This window comes from Schistocerca serialis, chromosome 5 (genome assembly GCF_023864345.2).
Source record: "Schistocerca serialis cubense isolate TAMUIC-IGC-003099 chromosome 5, iqSchSeri2.2, whole genome shotgun sequence".
Classification (NCBI taxonomy): Eukaryota; Metazoa; Arthropoda; class Insecta; order Orthoptera; family Acrididae; genus Schistocerca; species Schistocerca serialis.
Window position 1 is genome coordinate 493,543,751 of NC_064642.1, and position 9,704 is coordinate 493,553,454.

A 9,704-nucleotide genomic window follows, 5' to 3' on the forward strand; every position below is an offset into this window, starting at 1 on the left:
GGTTGAGATCTCCCATTTCCAAAAAATGTTACACAATTTTTCATCAAATTGGTGAATAGCTTTTCCCATCCTGAGTGGGGTAGGGGAACAAAGCAAAGCAATAATAAAAAAAAGTTGCACTCTCATGCCCTACTAGCTGCTTCCTGCATGTAATGCAAATTAAAGTTCAGAAACAGAGTGAGTATGAATGTAATGTTAAGGGTCGCGTAGCGTAGAAATCAAGGTGTTACTGATACATTAGTGCTGTACCGGCTTCCTTCTTTCCCACTGTATTTCTGAGAATGGTGGCACTGTGATCGCTTCCTACCCTTTGACTTGTTCCTTTAGTGAAATGTGCAGAGATGTTATACAATTCATGACTTAGTACGGAAATTGAGTGCACGATCTTACTGTTGTAATGTAGGGTTGACAGGATGAAGGGACCGGTTGTCAGGTTCAGATGGCCTGTAATGAAATTGTTTTGTGAGGCTGTGGAGGGTGTAAGACGAAAATAAAGTGCTGCCATATATAAATTACAAATGTGCACTATTATATGAAAAGTGGTGTTTGGCAAAGGTTCAAAGCTGTAGTCATCTTTGAGACGAAAAACATACCAAGTTTATCCACTGTAAATATAGTTGTATTCTTGTTTATTCCATCTCGGCCGTGAGAAAACACAAGTGCACTGTCAAACAAAAACATCACTGTGACCAGAAAGTGCACTATTTGTCTATACTTTTAGTAATGGCAAATTGTGCTTATAGGCTAATAACGAGTTTGTAACTAATCATATATTTTGGTAACTTTTTCGAAGACTGCTGTAAATCTATTTTAGTAATTCATCACTGTTTAGAGGCTACACTTAATCCATGAGTTCTGTTTTCTAGTACCATCGCCACTGACTCAGTTATGTGTCAAAAGTGTGTGTATAACTATGTTATTGTTTGAAGTTCACTGAACAGAGATTAAATATGAAAACAATTTTACAGCAGTCATCAAAAAAAGTATTACACACACACACACACACACACACACACTCTCTCTCTCTCTCTCTCTCTCTCTCTCATACATATATACATAAATATTTATATAATAGAAGGAAACATTCCACGTGGGAAAAATTATATATAAAAACAAAGATGAGGTGACTTACCGAACAAAAGCGCTGGCAGGTCGATAGACACACAAACAAACACAAACATACACACAAAATTCAAGCTTTCGCAACAAACTGTTGCCTCATCAGGAAAGAGGGAAGGAGAGGGGAAGACGAAAGGAAGTGGGTTTTAAGGGAGAGGGTAAGGAGTCATTCCAATCCCGGGAGCGGAAAGACTTACCTTAGGGGGAAAAAAGGACAGGTATACACTCGCACACACGCACATATCCATCCACACATACAGACACAAGCAGACATATTGGTCTTTAAATATGTCTGCTTGTGTCTGTATGTGTGGATGGATATGTGCGTGTGTGCGAGTGTTTACCTGTCCTTTTTTCCCCCTAAGGTAAGTCTTTCCGCTCCCGGGATTGGAATGACTCCTTACCCTCTCCCTTAAAACCCACTTCCTTTCGTCTTCCCCTTTCCTTCCCTCTTTCCTGATGAGGCAACCGTTTGTTGCGAAAGCTTGAATTTTGTGTGTATGTTTCTGTGTCTATCGACCTGCCAGCGCTTTTGTTCGGTAAGTCACCTCATCTTTGTTTTTATACACTCCTGGAAATGGAAAAAAGAACACATGGACACCGGTGTGTCAGACCCACCATACTTGCTCCGGACACTGCGAGAGGGCTGTACAAGCAATGATCACACGCACGGCACAGCGGACACACCAGGAACCGCGGTGTTGGCCGTCGAATGGCACTAGCTGCGCAGCATTTGTGCACCGCCGCCGTCAGTGTCAGCCAATTTGCCGTGACATACGGAGCTCCATCGCAGTCTTTAACACTGGTAGCATGCCGCGACAGCGTGGACGTGAACCGTATGTGCAGTTGACGGACTTTGAGCGAGGGCGTATAGTGGGCATGCGGGAGGCCGGGTGGACGTACCGCCGAATTGCTCAACACGTGGGGCGTGAGGTCTCCACAGTACATCGATGTTGTCGCCAGTGGTCGGCGGAAGGTGCACGTGCCCGTCGACCTGGGACCGGACCGCAGCGACGCACGGATGCACGCCAAGACCGTAGCATCCTACGCAGTGCCGTAGGGGACCACACCGCCACTTCCCAGCAAATTAGGGACACTGTTGCTCCTGGGGTATCGGCGAGGACCATTCGCAACCGTCTCCATGAAGCTGGGCTACAGTCCCGCACACCGTTAGGCCGTCTTCCGCTCACGCCCCAACATCGTGCAGCCCGCCTCTAGTGGTGTCGCGACAGGCGTGAATGGAGGGACGAATGGAGACGTGTTGTCTTCAGCAATGAGAGTCGCTTCTGCCTTGGTGCCAATGATGGTCGTATGCGTGTTTGGCGCCGTGCAGGTGAGCGCCACAATCAGGACTGCATACGACCGAGGCACACAGGGCCAACACCCGGCATCATGGTGTGGGGAGTGATCTCCTACACTGGCCGTACACCACTGGTGATCATCGAGGGGACACTGAATAGTGCACGGTACATCCAAACCGTCATCGAACCCATCGTTCTACCATTCCTAGACCGGCAAGGGAACTTGCTGTTCCAACAGGACAATGCACGTCCGCATGTATCCCGTGCCACCCAACGTGCTCTAGAAGGTGTAAGTCAACTACCCTGGCCAGCAAGATCTCCAGATCTGTCCCCCATTGAGCATGTTTGGGACTGGATGAAGCGTCGTCTCACGCGGTCTGCACGTCCAGCACGAATGCTGGTCCAACTGAGGCGCCAGGTGGAAATGGCATGGCAAGCCGTTCCACAGGACTACATCCAGCATCTCTACGATCGTCTCCATGGGAGAATAGCAGCCTGCATTGTTGCGAAAGGTGGATATACATTGTACTAGTGCCGACATTGTGCATGCTCTGTTGCCTGTGTCTATGTGCCTGTGGTTCTGTCAGTGTGATCATGTGATGTATCTGACCCCAGGAATGTGTCAATAAAGTTTCCCCTCCCTGGGACAATGAATTCACGGTGTTCTTATTTCAATTTCCAGGAGTGTATATAATACATAAATATTTATGTATATCTTAAAAACAAAGATGATGTGACTTACCAAACGAAAGCGCTGGCACGTCGTAGACACACAAACAAACACAAATATACACACAAAATTCTAGCTTTCGCAACCAACGGTTGCTTCGTCAGGAAAGAGGGAAGGAGAGGGAAAGACGAAAGGATGTGGGTTTTAAAGGAGAGGGTAAGGAGTCATTCCAATCCCGGGAGCGGAAAGACTTACCTTAGGGGGAAAAAAAGGACAGGTATACACTCGCACACACACACACACACACACACACACATCAATCCACACATATGCAGACATATTAAAAGGCAAAGAGTTTGGACAGAGATGTCACTCGAGGCGGAGGTGCAGAGGCAAAGATGTTGTTGAATGACAGGTGAGGTATGAGTGGCGGCAACTTGAAATTAGCGGAGATTGAGGCCTGGTGGATAACGGGAAGAGAGGATATATTGAAGAGCAAGTTCCCATCTCCGGAGTTCGGATAGGTTGGTGTTAGTGGGAAGTATCCAGATAACCCGGACGGTGTAACACTGTGCCAAGATGCGCTGGCCGTGCACCAAGGCATGTTTAGCCACAGGGTGATCCTCATTACCAACAAACACTGTCTGCCTGTGTCCATTCATGCGAATGGACGGTTTGTTGCTGGTCATTCCCACATAGAATGTGTCACGGTGTAGGCAGGTCAGTTGGTAAATCACGTGGGCGCTTTCACACGTGGCTCTGCCTTTGATCGTGTACACCTTCCGGGTTACAGGACTGGAGTAGGTGGTAGTGGGAGGGTGCATGGGACAGGTTTTACACCGGGGGCGGTTACAAGGGTAGGAGCCAGAGGGTAGGGAAGAAGGTTTGGGGATTTCATAGGGATGAACTAAGAGGTTACGAAGGTTAGGTGGACGGCGGAAAGACACTCTTGGTGGAGTGGGGGAGGATTTCATGAAGGATGGATCTCATTTCAGGGAAGGATTTGAGGAAGTCGTATCCCTGCTGGAGAGCCACATTCCGAGTCTGATCCAGTCCCGGAAAGTATCCTGTCACAAGTGGAGCACTTTTGTGGTTCTTCTGTGGGAGTTTCTGGGTTTGAGAGGATGAGGAAGTGGCTCTGGTTATTTGCTTCTGCACCAGGTCGGGAGGGTAGTTGCGGGATGCGAAAGCTGTTGTCAGGTTGTTGGTGTAATGGTTCAGGGATTCCGGACTGGAGCAGATTCGTTTGCCACGAAGACCTAGGCTGTAGGGAAGGGACCGTTTGATGTGGAATGGGTGGCAGCTGTCATAATGGAGGTACTGTTGCTTGTTGGTGGGTTTGATGTGGACGGACGTGTGAAGCTGGCCATTGGACAGATGGAGGTCAACGTCAAGGAAAGTGACATGGGATTTGGCGTAAGACCAGGTGAATCTGATGGAACCAAAGGAGTTGAGGTTGGAGACGAAATTCTGGAGTTCTTCTTCACTGTGAGTCCAGATCATGAAGATGTCATCAATAAATCTGTACCAAACTTTGGGTTGGCAGGCCTGGGTAACCAAGAAGGCTTCCTCTAAGCGACCCATGAATAGGTTGGCGACGAGGGAGCCATCCTGGTACCCATGGCTGTTCCCTTTAATTGTTGGTATATCTGGCCTTAAAAAGTAAAGAAGTTGTGGGTCAGGATGAAGCTGGCTAAGGTAATGAGGAAACAGGTTTTAGGTAGGGTGGCAGGTGATCGGTGTGAAAGGAAGTGCTCCATCGCAGCGAGGCCCTGGACGTGCGGATATTTGTGTATAAGGAAGTGGCATCAATGGTTACAAGGATGGTTTCCGGGGGTAACACATTGGGTAAGGATTCCAGGCGTTCGAGAAAGTGGTTGGTGTCTTTGATGAAGGATGGGAAACTGCATGTAATGGGTGGAAGGTGTTGATCTACGTAGGCAGAGATACGTTCTGTGGGGGCTTGGTAACCAGCTACAATGGGGCGGCCGGGATGATTGGGTTTGTGAATTTTAGGAAGAAGGTAGAAGGTAGGGGTGCGGGGTGTTGGTGGGGTCAGGAGGTTGATGGAGTCAGGTGAAAGGTTTTGTAGGGGGCCTAAGGTTCTGAGGATTCCTTGAAGCTCCGCCTGGACATCAGGAATGGGATTACCTTGGCACACTTTGTATGTGGTGTTGTCTGAAAGCTGACGCAGTCCCTCAGCCACCTACTCCCGACGATCAAGTACCACGGTCGTGGAACCCTTGTCCGCCGGAAGAATGACGATGGATCGGTCAGCCTTCAGATCACGGATAGCCTGGGCTTCAGCAGTGGTGATGTTGGGAGTAGGATTAAGGTTTTTTAAGAAGGATTGAGAGGCAAGGCTGGAAGTGAGAAATTCCTGGAAGGTTTGGAGAGGGTGATTTTGAGGAAGAGGAGGTGGGTCCCGCTTTCGTTTGGTAAGTCACATCATCTTTGTTTTTAGATACTTTTTTCCCACGTGGAATGTTTCCCTCTATTATATAAATATTTATGTATATAAATACGCACACACTTAGAACAATTCATAAACAGAACAATAATCATTGTTAACTAGTCAGTCATTGTATTGGTACATAATTGTAGTCATTATCAGTGGTTGGTAATATAGCAGCAACGCTGCAGATCCTTGTAACTGTGTATCAAGTCTCCGAGCCTACATAGGCAGGAGGTTCGGAGGAGATGTCATAGGACCCAGTAGCAGCTGTAAAGCAAATATACAGAGCTCATTTCCAATCTGTAGTGCACACCTGATTTATTAAGGGATTCCAGTAATTCCCTGCCCAATAGTGGAAGTCAAAACCTTCACATCCAAGATAAGCTCAGAATCATCTGAACTTCTGTTTTAAGTCCTCCACCTGGCTCCAAACCAAGGACTGTGATCAGTTTGGGAAATGATGCTACAAAATGCTAGTTCGCCTCCCCTCCATGTGTGAGGCTGTCTGTCTTCACCAAATCAGTCAGAACTGAGGAATGCAGGTGACAGGTGTCATACATGCTGATAGAAGCCACAATTTATAGTGGGTCACAACCAGTGTGCTCAATAGTTACTGGAAGAGCATCCTTCACGTTTTGGACAATATCCACTGCCAAACATAATGGTAAGCACTGGCCTGCCTTCCCAATGTACATGCTATTTTCCTGAAGGATTCTATCACCCCACCCCCTGTCAATGTTGAAGTGATCACTGATGACTAAAATTACCCTTGCACACTGTCCAGACCTTTCAGGGAGATTGGCCCAAGACCCAACAGAGGAAGTGTCATATCCTGCTTCAGATATATTCTTGGCAATGGGCAAAAGGCGATAGATGTATGGCCAGCACTCATTCTCACCTTCCATTCAGAGATTCATAACCCCACCACTATTTGCTTTTCAGTCTCATATGAATGTGAATAGAGTAAGTCAAACGTATTGGAACACACTGAAATTGAGGACGCAGGCAAAGCTAGAGGCTCCAGAGGTATCCCATCTTTCGCTGCAGATACCTCAACACCACTACACTTCCAACTATGTTTGACAATGACCAATTTCCACTGTATCCTATGCAACAGACACAATCTTTTTCAATCTTTACCTGTTTTCAACTATACAAGAAGAAATACTCTTGCAACCCAAACAGTCACTAGATACCATCTAGTACTGTTGTTATGCTACTTGTGGCTATCCCTCACGTGTCAAGGACACAAATATTACTGATTATTTTCAGCAGCAACTAATTCACATTAAGACTTGGGACTGGTGCTTTGGTAGCGTGCAAATACACTACAAAGGCAGATAGTACCCCATTAATACTCACAAAATACATAAACATTTAAGAGAAATGAAAATGTCTCCTGAACACAGACACTAAATAAATAGCTACATATCACTTCAAAGTGCTGCTTCTCCTACTACTTCTGGCTACTGCTCATGCCTGGTCCTAGATCACTGCACTACAAATAGGTTACATTATATAACCATTTGCAGAATGTGCAGAGATATTGGAAAAATAAACACTGTTCAACACAAATAGACAGTAACTGTTCACTCCTTCACAGAAGAATGTAGGAAAGTGTCTGAACTGCATTTTGCATACAAACCAGGTGTTGCTGTTAATGGCAGCTGCTTGCTGTTCTAAATCTGTACTATTACTGCATAGGCAACATCTCTGAAGAATACACAGCAAGCTCCAGACTTCATTAACATTGTGTGAGGATTCTGTTCGTAAAATAATGTTTGATAAATTTTGCTGTTGGATTAACACAAACTTGCATATGTCAGGTTTTGGGAACAATATTTTAAGATTTAGCAGGCTTTTGAAACTTCATAAGATTTTGTTATATGTGCACAGGGATAACATGGGTGTAGGAACATGCTATAAGAATTCAAGTTTCATAAAAAGAGGATATTATGGATTTTGGAATCCTCTAAATTTATGTTCAACTATTACTTCAACAGTTGTTGACACACTACAGAATGACATGTTGACAGTACTCATAGCACCAAAAATTCCATGAGATGGAAGTGGCAAGAATAAATAAATTGTTGTATAATCAGTACTGAGCAAGCAACATATAGATGTCTGTTGGAAATCAGCTCATCTAAAAACGCTCTGTCATAATTAATAGGTTGCTTCTGGCTCTAATATTGGTTGTACCCAGTTACTTTTATGTTTAAACCTGTCCATACACCCACCCCTTTGAGTGCTGCAGTGTCAGCCTCACTTGTATGTATATCAAGTTATGCTGATATTACATCAGGTGTTCCAAAGAATTTGATGGAAAGAATACACTACAGGTTTTTAGTTTCAACTCCAGTAAGTTATCAGCATATTAACCAAATTACCTCTTACCATAAGGACTGTTAACTTGCCACAAAATCTGGGTGTCACACATGAATCAAAGAAAAACATTGTAGGCTTGAGTCTGTATATGTGCGGATGGATATGTGTGTGTGCTGCATGAGTGTATACCTGTCCTTTTTTCCCCCTAAGGTAAGTCTTCCTGCTCCCGGGATTGGAATGACTCCTTACCCTCTCCCTTAAAACCCACATCCTTTCGTCTTTCCCTCTCCTTCCCTCTTTCCTTATGAAGCAACCGTTGGTTGCGAAAGCTTGAATTTTGCGTGTGTGTTTGTTTGTGTGTCTATCAACGTACCAACGCTTTCGTTTGGTAAGTTACATCATCTTTGTTTCTAAAAACATTGTAGTGGTAGACTATAATGTTGGGGGCATGGCACTAGCCAGTTGTTGCAGAATGGATAGATAGAGGTCCTGTACTGTTCTCAAGGGAATCTGACCCTATTCCTCCAACAAAATAATGGAAAGTCAGCCAATGATAATGGAGGTGAATAGTGGTCTCTCACTTTTCTTTCGTAAGTAGACCACAAAGGCTCAATAATACTGAGATCTGGTGACTTTGGTGGCCAGAGGAGATGTGACAATTTATTCTTGTGCTCACAAAACCAGTCCCAGATAATGTGAGCTGTGTGAACATGGGTCCTGTCATCTCAAAACAAGTAATCACCATTGGGGATTAAACATTGTACCATGGATTTGACCTGATCAGCCAAAATGGCCACATAATCCTTGGCAGTAACGTGACCTGAAAAGCGACCATGGGGCCCATGGAATGCCATGATATAGCCGACCTTATCATCACTGAATGCCTGCCATATTTCACTCACGGGGCGCAATCTCAGGAAGAAGGTGTGAACAGAAATTACAATGAAATGAACACCCTTAGCTGCTTAAAGGTGTTGACATACGTCAACGGGGACGGATGAAAATGTGTGCCCCGACCGGGACTCGAACCCGGGATCTCCTGCTTACATGGCAGACGCTCTATCCATCTGAGCCACCAAGGACACAGAGGATAGGGCGACTGCAGGGATTTATCTCTGGCACGCCTCCCGCGAAACCCATGTTCTCAACGTATTGTCCCGCACTACATTTGTAGTGCCCCCGCCAATTATACATATGTCAACGCCTGTAAGCAGCTAAGGGTGTTTGTTTCATTGTAATTTCATTTTAACGAGCTGCATGGTCACCGATGGTATCTGTCCGAAAGAACAGATACCATCTTAGTATATATATAGGTGTGAACAGTGTGAATGAAGGCTCTTCTGACCAAATTACTTCGTACATTACTCCATAGTCCAGGTTTTATGGCTGTGGCATCATATTTTCCTGGTATAGCTATTTGTATAAATGATGAACATTTTGGAAATCCAGCTCATCCTGCAATTCCCAGCTTATGGAGCTCCCTTTGTGTTGTTTTGGTGCTAACAAGGTTTGTGAGTGCAACATTCAGTTCTGCAGTGACTTTTGCAGCTGTTGTCCTATTATTTTTTTGTTCACATTCTCTTCAATGACTTTGTGTCACATTCACTGAACATATAAGGGGCGTTCAAAAAGAAATGAGCAGGAGGCATAATTACGAAAACCAGTACCTGTAAGTTAGAAGTATTGACTCTGGCTGTTGACACATGTCTCACAGTGACACAAAGCGGTGAATGGCTGTCTCATAAAATTCCCGGGGCTGCAATGTTAATCAGTTCCGTACGTACAGCTGGTCATTGTCATCCGAGGTGAATTGTTTGCCCCCTCAGAGCCT

The 9,704-nt window shown here is 45.2% G+C and overlaps 1 non-coding gene across 1 annotated transcript; it reads right to left on the reverse strand.

The window, feature by feature from the left end:
- Positions 1–8,881: 8,881 nt before the first annotated feature.
- On the reverse strand, positions 8,882–8,955 carry Trnat-ugu (transfer RNA threonine (anticodon UGU)). The gene has a single exon. It is a non-coding gene; the product is annotated as a tRNA-Thr (tRNA).
- Between the last annotated feature and the right edge of the window lie 749 nt (positions 8,956–9,704).